Here is a 12,251-nt window from a genome sequence, read left to right as displayed (position 1 = left end):
GTCCTGACACATGTACAGTTTTGTAATGGGTATCACATTGCAGTGTTGTCTGTATGCCCTACAGATAGTATGTACTTTTAGCAAATGTGCATGAGCATTGAAGGGTAGTGTGAGGCATCTACATTGCTATACAGTGTGAAGTACAGACACTGTCCTATTGCATGGCAACATGAGGCATCTATATTGCTATACCGTGTGTAATACGCACACAGTGCATAGCCATAACTGAGTGCATACACATTACATAACTGTGGATTCTGACCCATGTCACTGAGGTGTATACACACCAAACCATGCTGTGTCATGTGACAGGTCACTGGAAGACCTACGGATGACACCCCTGCACAACTACTACAAAGTCTTAGCTGCCTGGCAACCATGTCCACACATGGCAGACTTGTCAATACACAATGCCCCACATGACATTAATGTACCAAACACACAAGGTGCACAGCTGACAGTGATGTCCTACAGCAGCAAGGGAAATGTTCTGTATCTGTGGCTTGATTTGGTGCCAATGTCTGTGGAAGCTGTAAAGTTGACTACTGTCATGCTATGACACAGTCATGATGTTCAACATGCCACTATCTGTGCACAGGCTTTTAGGATGTCCAGTGTTCTACATCAGCTATATAATCAGTCAACTAAGACTATAGTTGGACCATGTGTGGACAATGTGCAACAGGGTGTATACACATCACAACTACTGTGTGGCTACATGTCTCTGACCATCCTCCATGGCCATGTGTGAACATGTGTTGGCCAAATGGTTGTGATGGCTGTCTATCTCACATGTCTGTGTAGTCTCATATGACATACACCCATAGATGTCAGATATGTCACTGTCCACAGGGCTATGCAGACAACGGGTTGTATGTTTGGTATGTGGGGTATGTATTATGGGATAGTGAGACAATATTGCAGCCAGGACACTACACGTCTGGGACATGTCAGATGGCACATCACAATGTGTGCACCCATTGCAGGGGCATATTACACAATGGTGACTCCTGTGGGCTGCCCATATCCCAGCTCACTGTGTGGTACTGTTTGCGTACCAATGTGTTGTTCCAATGTATGGTACATATGCCTACATTGAACACCTCCACCATTGTATGCACAGCTGTCCACACATCTAGCAATGCCAGATATTGTGGTTTCATGTCAGTGTTTCATTTAGTTTGTATATATTGCACATGGGTAGCCAATGTGCATGATGACAGATGCAACCTGTATATCATGACTGGACCATACATTATGTGTACATGTGTTAACTGGCCACATGGCATATAGATATTTGCATTAACATGCCTGATACTGATAACTGTCTCACCTGCAATGGACTGATGTCTGTGCGGCACGCCAGAGGTACATGTATAGGGGTGACACAGCAGTTTGAACATTATCCATGACTGTATGACAGCCACAGGGTGCACTGTGCATGTTAACACATTTGCCTGTGCAATAGCATATAGTATGCACATGTGTGCATACATAGGGTAGCATACTGCAGTATGCGGCATGTGTGTAAACATACCTTCAGTATGATGTTACATTACATATTGTACAGTGACACATGCAACTAAATGGGATATAATAGTCATATGTGCAGTAGTGACTTACCAAGCAACTCCAGGCTCATTAGTTGGGAGACACCCAACTCCACGATGTCAGCTAGTGTTTGTGGATGCTGTTCTGAGGGTGTCTCCAGGCTGGCCAGTAGCTCCTCGGTGGGTGTGAGTGGGGGCTGGGTTGGTGGCCCATCACCTGTTCCACCTTGTTCCATGGCGATTGCATTGGCATGCTTTTTCACGTGTCGTATCAGGTCCATGCAGTGTCGGCGCACCTGCTGGTAGGTGCGGTTATGGCCACCCACATCATTAACCCTCCTGCGAAAGTCCTGCCACAGGTCATCACGCTGCTGGGCAAGTTGTGGCACATGGCTGAACAACACCTCATAATTCTCATGGAGGTACGGGATGAGGGCGTCATCCTCCAGGCGTCTATACGCTGGCAGGTGTGAACGAGGCATTATCTGGAAGACATAATGATGGAGACAGGTCACAGTATCACAGAGATGTACAGAGATACAGCTGCACATACATTTGTATTAAATCTAGTACATCTGAACAGTTATCTTTGCAAATCGTCATGACACTGACATGACTGACATGTTTGTGTCACACACATGTAACACCCGTTATGCATTGGATATCATCACCATATATGTGTGTCACCTCATTACATTGTTCATACTCCATGTGAATGCTGTCTTGATGTGGGCATGTCTGTTTGCCTGTACTGGTGTTTTTACCTATCAGCACATGCCTGGATGTGTCCACAGTAATGCTGTTGACCTTGATGCTGTGTATATGTCACATATCAACACATACACTGCCTTAATAGACATGAGCAGTGACAATGCACACATACGCACGGAAACCTTTACATGCATGTGTTTTGCCATATACATCTGCACGGCACTGTACAGCAGTTCAACATCCTACCACGTATCGCCTGTGTTGCACATGTGATAGACTTGGGACAATGGCTAGCTGGACGTCATTCACAGGGATGGTAATCAACTATAGCATGCACGGGCAATGTTTTCTAGCTGTAATCGACAGCCATTTTGCAACTGTGAGGTGCATCAGTGCCACATTACTGATCCAGACAGTTAATAATACATCTACCATGTGGTCATCGCGCCATGTATGACAGAGATGACATGTGCAGCTTTGATGGACAGGGTTGCATGGTATGGCAGGAGTATCTAACATGTATGGCACAGGGATCTATACAGCATGTGGTGATCCTTGTAGTAGGACGGTGGCTGTCCATGACATATGTCTTTCAGATCAGGATATTTATGTGTAGCATGTCCAACATCACAGTGTAGCACATGTCTTTATGCAAGGTGGCCAGCATGCTGCATAGTGGAGGTGAGGATTGTGAAGGCTGGTATCGCACATCCATGCATGGCCAATACCCCTTAAAGGTGATATGTGATCCAATATTGGTCACCCGAGTGCTGAGTATGCCTGTACAATGATCTCCATGCTCATGGATGGCACCCTGTCATGACATGGGTGCCTTGTATGACTATCTAATAGGCCTGGAGATGTCAGCAACTCAGGGAGGTGAACTGCACAGCCCCATCCCTTACACAGTGTCCATAATGTTGACCGCTGTCTAGGTGGTAGTTAATGGGTACAGGGTTATTCACCTTGCAGTGACAATGCTATCAGATTGTGCACATATGTCACACACCTCACCCACAAAGCCCATTCTGTATGTTGTCCACAACACTGAGACGGCTATTGCTCCTAGGTCATGGACATTCACATGCTTACATACACAGATGCCTCTCATTTGTCTGTGTGGTATGGGCTACAATGAGGGGGGAGTACAGAACATTAACCCTGTTTTACTGTAGCTGCCACTGGTGTGATATGCATATGTCACTCAGACACATACAGATACTCAGACAGATACTCTGTGTAGGCACCCCCCATTACCAAACACAACAACAATTACTTATAGCCCACAGACTCATGTGTGCCCATCAACTACAGCCAATAGGGTGTTATAACATACCCAACACACCGGTCATAGGTGACTCTGTAGGCGGTCACACTGATACACCAGGGATCACTGCAGTGGCTGTACTGTATAGAGGTGCAGGTAACACATGGCTCTGCTGTTCACTGACAGGACACTACCCTAGAGAGGTGCCACTGGTGTAAACACTGTAGTTGGGCTTACACATAGACTTGCCAGACAGCATAGTACCTCACTATGAACCTGTGAAGCTATTACATGTCCTTTGTGCATGGTTAATTGAGTAGCTCTTCCATCTCGATTAGCTATCATGCTGTTACAGTGTCCCGTGACTACAAGCCATATGTATCCTGTTATTGTATATTGTACATGCCAATAGATGATACCTTTTGTTTGCATGATATAACAGTTGTGCTGTGTAGAATATCTGACATATCTACCTACAATACTGTACATTACACATATTTTACACATTATCCCATAATGCAAAGCATACTTGCACAGCAGGGCCACCTTAGGAATGTTATTGTCGTTATATGTCCATACACATGCCTACTCTGACAGTATATCAACATATACTATCCCCTGCTATGGCACATACTTGTTGGACATACCCTACCACTGACGGCGGGTTGTGTGGAATTGTTCTGTTTAAAGCCCTCATGTAACATCCCTTGTGGTGTATGTGGTGTTTACCTTGTGGCCCACAGCAGGACACACAATTTCTACAAGCGTTACTATGCTCAACAAGACATCACTACATAATACCTTTTCCCACTTTATGCATTGCGTACACTTTTAATTAATACAAAACAGGCTCTACATACACTAACATACTGAGTGTTCTACATACCTTGTTAACATGTCGAATCTTCGTAAATATCTCTCTTACACCTTTACTGTTTAAATGGTTCTATGGTATGAGCATATGGTTTGAATGTATGGCAAGTCATCCTTATATACGGCGATACCTATAACATGTGGTTTCCTGCCGCCAATTGGGGTTCCTGAGTAAATTAATACATGCACATCAGCTGTGCACCTACTCCATTCGCCAATTACATGGCAACACTGGGGTATAATTTAATTCTCCACTTGGGGGTTGCCCTTTTGCCCTACCTTTGGGGAGACGGCCTGCATGTGTTTTGTTGTGAGGAATTGCAACTGCTATTTGTAGAGACACGGATATTTTGAATTCATGTCCCCCGTGGATTGTGTGTGACGGCTAGAGTATGTGGTTCTACATGTGAGTATACCTGTCATCTCAACCGTCTGATAAGGGACTATTGCAAACAAAACCTGTAACATTGTTGTCTGTCCCATTATACAACAGCTACAATTTCACATGGCGCCTTTACAAGTGTGTCTCACAAGGTATGTTAACACTTCTGCAGATGTAATTGAGTGAGTGGATGTTTGTGATGTTATTACAGTCTGTATTGCAATTGTTTCAGGTGTGGGGGGAGATGTAGGTGAGTGTACATAGCATATACAGGTTTGTGGGGACTGCATTTCTACATATTCCATATATGTGTGTGGGCTCCTTCCCTAATTGAAGACCTATCACTTAGTAGACTGAACTATGGTTGTTACGGGCTTATACAGTGAGCCATTGTTAATTGGTTTCTATATAGTATGCAGGTGAGGTTGATACTGCCACACCTCCGGAAATACAGCGATAGGTAAAGGAATCTTACTAAATGACAGCTGTTTTGTGTATTTCTGTCACAGATATTTGCACTCATTGCAGTTGTGTTGGTGACTAATCCTCTTTGGCATGGGTTGCCACCTTTTCAAATGGCCATAGTGGGACATTTGCAGGACACACATCGGTGTTTACAGGCCGACACATACCCACGGTCAGTACACAGGATAAAACATACTTTTATCCTGAATACATACTTATTCTTGTAGCACTTTAGCTACTTATCATGTTTCATGTAACATTTACGTTTTGTAGATACAGGCATAACTATTTAATACAACTATTACATAATATATGGGACATAATTATGTCCTACAATCTCGGACATTTGCCCTTTTTAATATTTTTTGTCAGGACACAACTTCCCAGGGAGGGGCTGTCCCTCTTAAAGTGGGACAGGTGGTAACCGCATGCCTACGGCCAGCTATGACCACACCTACCATACTGATCTACCTCCGAGTTAGCACTAACAGACACATGATGCAAACACACACACACACATTACAGTCCCATGGAAACACATACAGCACCCTCAACACACACATACACAGACTACAGCAATCACAAACACAGTTGAACACAGTACCTACGTGGACCGCAACACCGGCAGCGATAACTAAATGTCCCTTAATATCCTGATAATATTACACGCGGTTCCAGTGTTCCAGTGTTCCAGTACTGTGTTTTTTCGGTCTTTAAGCCTCGTGATTACACGTGTCGTTATGTGACACATTCCATAGTTGTCAGTATCCTATTTATTTCTACCTCCATGGTTGTGTACATGTCGTTGACCTATCTATATATTTGCAGATATAGGTGAATCCGTATATATCAATGTATATTTCTCTATCACCCTTTCTATCTCTATTATATATATATATATATATATATATATATATATATATATATGAGAGTAAGAGTGAGACTACACCTTTCATTGTGAAAAGGAAAAAAGAACTTACAGCTGTTTATTCTGGAGCCATACCTTTGCATCTTTGACTGTTATTTGGTTGCTACACCTTTCATTGTGTACATGTTGGTGTATACTATTTCCTGGACTCCGCACGTTTGTGTTTGAACCTGTCACATTACACACCTGCTGTTGGTACATCTTGGGTAGCTTAGTGTTAGGTGATTGCATACATGGTTGCATGTTATACTCCTGGCAGTGGTCATTTTACCCTTCAGAGCAGGCACTATTAGTACAGGGGTGAATAATACTAGTTTCGCCTGTTCTGGACATCATTGACTGTGATCTGCCCGATATTCAGAGAAGCTTAGCCCTGTTTCGCACATATCCGTATAGTCATGTTTAAATGATGCTTACCAGCACTGGGCAATGCATATTCCCACTAATATGTCTAAACCTGATCTGATGACCTGCATCCACCATCCATTATTCGTTTCTTTGGGATTACGTAACATCCCTTGCAAGATGTGGTACTGGGAACATGCACGAAAGTCAGTGCATTTACCACTTGGGCATCTGGGATTTGTACACGTGTTATGGCATTTTGTATGTGGACTGTACTATGGCTGTTATTCCATAGTGCAATCAAATGGGTAACTCAGTTAGTTTACTTATGGATGAGACCTATTAATGGTATGTCCAAGTGATGTTTAATGGATGTGATCCAGCATTGGGAATGTATGTCACAGTGAGCCACACACTATAATGTGCTACACCTTCACACAACCATAGGTGGAGCATGCTGGAGTGACAGATACCTGTCATGGGTACACCCCATGCTTTGCCACTACATCCATGATTACATTGTATGGAGCCCCTCATTAACACACCAGGGAATCCATGCAGAGTGTGTGGGGAACAGTGATTACACACATGGATCCCGCAATTGGCTCTGCTCCAATGAGGGTCAGTTGGATACTCGATATGGTGGCGACAGCAGACACTGTTTGCCTCAATTGATGAATGGCCTCTGACAATCGGGCGTGTACCTACCAATGTACCTAGGAATCTGTACATACAGTACCAACATATGCTGATAGGTGCATGTACTATTCAGGTGTTGACATTCCTTGTTCCAATAACTGCTGTGTGTGCAATGACTGAGGGCTGCCTATGTAGGATTCACACAGTAGGCCTCCTATACATTACAATTTACAGGTGGTCGTGTGTGTGTGCCATCCATTTTACTGTGTGTGCAGGTGGAGAGGTGTGTCAGTCCATAGGGGCCTACACTGTCAGAGTATGTGTTATACGTTCCCTCTTTGCCAAGGCATAGTCATATTGGGCACACCTCCATCTGCCTAGTGGGGCTGGCACAGGGTGTTCGTGGTCTGAATCCCTCTGTGCCTGTGATGGCCTTGGCAATTTCGGTGGGCTGTGAGGGCCTTCACCATTATGTCCCTGCTGCAGCTGTTTCCTCAGGATCATATTATGTAGCATGGCACATACTATGAAGATGTGGGCACACGTGCCTGGAGAGTACAGCAAGGCTCCACCAGATATGTCCAAGCAACAGAACCGTGATTTCAGCATCCCGAACACACGCTCTATGATGATTCTGGTTTGTGCGTGTGCCTCATTATGGCGTTCTTGCATGGGTGTGTGTGCATTTCTGTTGGGAGTCATCATCCACGGCTCCAGTGCATAGCCAGCATCCCCCACAAGGTGGCCATGTGGGATGTCCCCCTGACAAACACCTGATACAACTGTGAGGCATGCCAGATGTGGGAGTCATGGTAGCTTCCAGGGTTGCCAGCACACACATCCATGATAATGCCCTGGGCATTGCACACGACCTGGCAGTTGATGGAGTGGTATCCCTTGCGGTTTATGTAGCGCCTATCATGCTCACTGGCTGGTGACTTGATATGTATGTGTGTGCAGTCTATTGCACCCAGTACCTCCGGGTAGTGTGCCAGATGGTGGAAGAGACGCATATTGCTGGCCAACTCCTCCTGAGTTCAGGGGAAGTATATATGCTCATTGGCATGTGGTAACATGGCATCCAGGAACTGGTGTAGTGCCCTGGATGCTGATGCCTGTGAGATCCCCATTATACCTCCAGTTGGCCTTTGAAAGGTACCTGTGGCTAGTATTCGCAAGCTTACACATACCTTCGTGTCCACTGGGATGGGTTCCCCTCTGTTGTTTCTGGATCTCAGGCGTGGCCGGCACAACTCAACTATTTGCTGTAAGATGTCCCTGTCCACCCTGTAAAGCTCTACTATCTCCAAATCATGTAGCCCCTGGTAGGTTACCCTTGGTCTGAACACTCTTCTCCTCCTCCGGGGCCTGCGGTGGTTGTCAGCATCATCCTCCACAACACCTTCAGTCACTAATACATAGTGATGAATCACAGCTATGGCAGCTCCCAACATGTACATTGTAAAAGTTCCCCATCTGTTTACAACTATGGTGCAGTGTTTGGGAATGCACAGGTGTGTGTGAGGTGCTTTCACACTTTATACTATTGTGCTGTGAACACTGATGATGTCATAGGGTGTGTATGTACGATCATAGCTACAGGGTATTTTATGTGTTTTACAACAGGAACTACTATTGTGGTGCCTTTGGTGATGAATTACATTTGGCTGCCGTGGATTACCTCTTGCCCTTCCCTTTACATTTCTTAACGTTTCACCTCCCATTTTCTGGCATGCATCCAGCAGCCTGCTTTCATTTGTACTTTCCTAAACCTGTCTTATCTTGCGTAATGTGTTCTATGGCCGGTCTACTGCAGGTTTGCTTTGCTCTGCTATGACAGTTCTTTTTTCTTTGCAATCCGACACCTCCCCTATCCTGTTTTGCAGCGAGCAGACTTGTCAGCTGCCGTCGATTGCCCACTGTGAGTTAATAGGTGTTAATTGCTCAGTTGTACTCCAATTACCCTAGTGCGACATTTCCTTATTTTCTTCCCCTGACCTTCCTGTTTGAGCTATGGTGCAAGGCGCGTGCATCCGCTTACTGAGTTTCAGGCACATTTTCATCCCCGTACACATGCGCTTTCGGGCACCATATATGCTCTCAGCTAAACAATGCTATACCTACCTCCCCACCCCTGTCCTGTGGCTTTGCTTAGCAACAGCCAGCCTGGATCTGCATTGCTCCAATGTGCTTACAGCTGTGGTGGCACACCCCACTGCTGATGTCATGTATACCTCTAAATCACTCCTTGGTGTTGTAGTGCTGCACCGTATGGTACATCCTTAGTCCGGCGGGACGTTTGCGATTCACTATTACCTGCCTCATTTGCATGGCATTGACTACTAATTCCTAGTTACCACGCTGAACACTGTCACAGACCCTTAGCAACCCTTGCAGCTTGGTTGTGGTGTACCATGCATACCATTGAGTATTATGGTGAAATCATGATTTGTATTACATTGCGATTTTATGACATTTGCATATATTTTCTTTGTGTTCCCGTTTGCACACACATGCCCTGCGGTTGTACTTTGCGTTACTGTCGGCATGACATTAAATGTTGTTTTTTAGGTGTTGTGCATCTTTTCTCATACCATTGGCTGTATATTTAGCCATTGGCATATGTTCACTTTGTAATACATGAGTCTGGTCCACTTTCATAGCTCCGATGTTCTGTTTGTGAAAATGTAAACCATGTTTTTTGGTTTAAATTTCTGCGGGCTTACACTATGCCTGCACCACTTCATGAATCACTATGTACCTTCATTTGCATGGTGCGGCACTGCGCATGGGGTGATTAGCATACCTAAGCTGAGGGCTGTGCAGATCTGGCGTACGCTGGTAGTGCACATTGAATTGGATCGTACCTGAATCGCTCGGTGGCCATATTTGGCATTATACCGCCTACGCTACACCTGCGCCTGGTGCAAGCTTCATGAATGCCGGGGATTGCCTTTCTGGAAGATTGTCTCTCATTTATTCTAAACAATGGCTTTTGAGTATCAGTTTCTTAAAAGGTTGTGTTGCACTTTTTAGTACCCCCCATGGTAAATATACTTAATATATTTCCACATAACCTCAACTTAGTTCATGAAAAGTGTTTTTCTTCATATTGCTGAAAGTGAAAGAGAATGCTATAACATTTTTTTTCATTTTGTTTTTATATTCAGACCATCCAAACTCAGGTTCCTAAAAAAAAGTGGAAAAAATATCTGTGGGCATTGGTAATACATGCAAGAAATGTTCAAACTTTATAGTCACTAAGACATGGCATAGTACTATGATTCATACTGACAAATTAATTATATGCATGTTAACTTTTCCAGAAACTGTGGTACAGTATAGTGTTTACATTTGTTAAGATACCCATTTTATTTTACAGAGTTCTTAAAAATGCCTACGATTTGTTCATCAGATGAAAAACCCAGGAAAGCCACTCACATTTACAAGATATATATGTCACTACTCCCAAACAAGGAAATACTGGTATATTTTTTGAAAAAAGAGGAAATATACCATTGGGTAATATTACCAAAATACTAGGTCCATTCTATTGATTTTTCCCACCCATCATCTGTTGCAGTTGGCCAGGGTATGTGGCATGTCCTGCAATGAGACGATGGACATTAGGCCATCAAAGTAAACTCAGGGAACTACATTTTGAATATATATTTTAATTAGTATCCATGAATATTATACCATCCAGGCTAATATGACATTGACCTATAAGACAGATCAAAAGACAGTAATGACCAAACTATTTTTACATGTAACACAGAAGTTAAACATTTTATCAAGTGACTGAAAGTAGTGACTGAAAGTACAAAAAGTACATTTCTCCAAATAAACACCATCTTGGGAAGCATAGCCTTGCAGTGCATAGCAATGCTCTCTCAAAAACATTTGATTTTATTTTGTACTTCTATGCTGATGCATGTTTTTTTTCCTGTGGTCTCTACTTTCCTTTGAGATAAAATTACATTAATATGCATCTGTAGTGTTTCTCCCCGGGCCTCCACTGAAAATAAGCTCTGTCCTAGCTGGACTTTCCCAGTCAACAAATGTTAAATAAATAAATAAATAATACATGTAATTGTGATCCTTTTTAAAAGTTCCTTTGTGTGTATACAGTATGTGAACCTGTCAATATGATCCTGAAATGGACTAGTATGATATTCAGTATTCATTTATCTTACAGTCATTACATTCACATATATTGGATCTGAATAGGATGAAATAGTTTATGGCTAATGATAGAATGAATATCTAAACTGTAATGGGATACTGTGCTTAATCTGGGTAGCTTTAAGGAGAATTGTGAATCATTTTATGTTTATGTCAGAGTCAAATATAGCCATAACCACAGACATAAAACATCAATTTATTTGAGTTATATAATTAATAAACTATGTAAGATAAAGGCAGTCAGACAAAAAGCTAAAAAAATATCTGATCCATGAAAAAAGTAATGGCAAGATAACAGAAATCTACTGATTATCTTAAAACCACAAAGCAAAATATAAAGAAAGGCATGTAAATATGGTTACTAATAACCATAAATCCTTTTATGGTTACATAAAAGCTGCCTTTTTTGCGACTGTCACCAAGGCCTTAGATGAGGGAAAGTCAGTACACACAACTTACCTTGACCTGGCCAAGGCCTTTGATACAATACCCCAATCGAGCATCATTGAAAAGCTAACACAACTTGGTGTTAATCTCTAAATCATCAGATGGGTGGCCAGCTGGCTCACAGATAGGACCCACAAGGTCAAAATAGGTGCCACCACCTCCGACAACAGACATGTCACTAGTGATGTTCCCCAAGGGATCTGTCCTGGGACCCCGATTGTTTGGCATCTACTTCTCAGAGGTCCAGGCAAAGACCAAGGGCCTGTGGCTGACCAAGTCTGTAGATAACTGTAAGTTGAGTGCTGTCATTCACTCCCCAAATGTCATTAATATACTGCAAGATGGTCTCACAGCTAAAATAACTAGTGCCAAAGTCATGGCCTTTAGTTAAATGCAAAAAAATGTATTATCATATCATTTGCCAAAAACATGGCTCCTACTGATTACCACATCAATGGC

The sequence above is a fragment of the Protopterus annectens genome, chromosome 2.part2 (genome assembly GCF_019279795.1).
Source record: "Protopterus annectens isolate FY-2018-M chromosome 2.part2, PAN1.0, whole genome shotgun sequence".
NCBI classification, from domain to species: Eukaryota; Metazoa; Chordata; order Ceratodontiformes; family Protopteridae; genus Protopterus; species Protopterus annectens.
The sequence above is the reverse complement of the archived record's forward strand: the minus strand, read 5'-3'. Positions refer to the sequence as shown.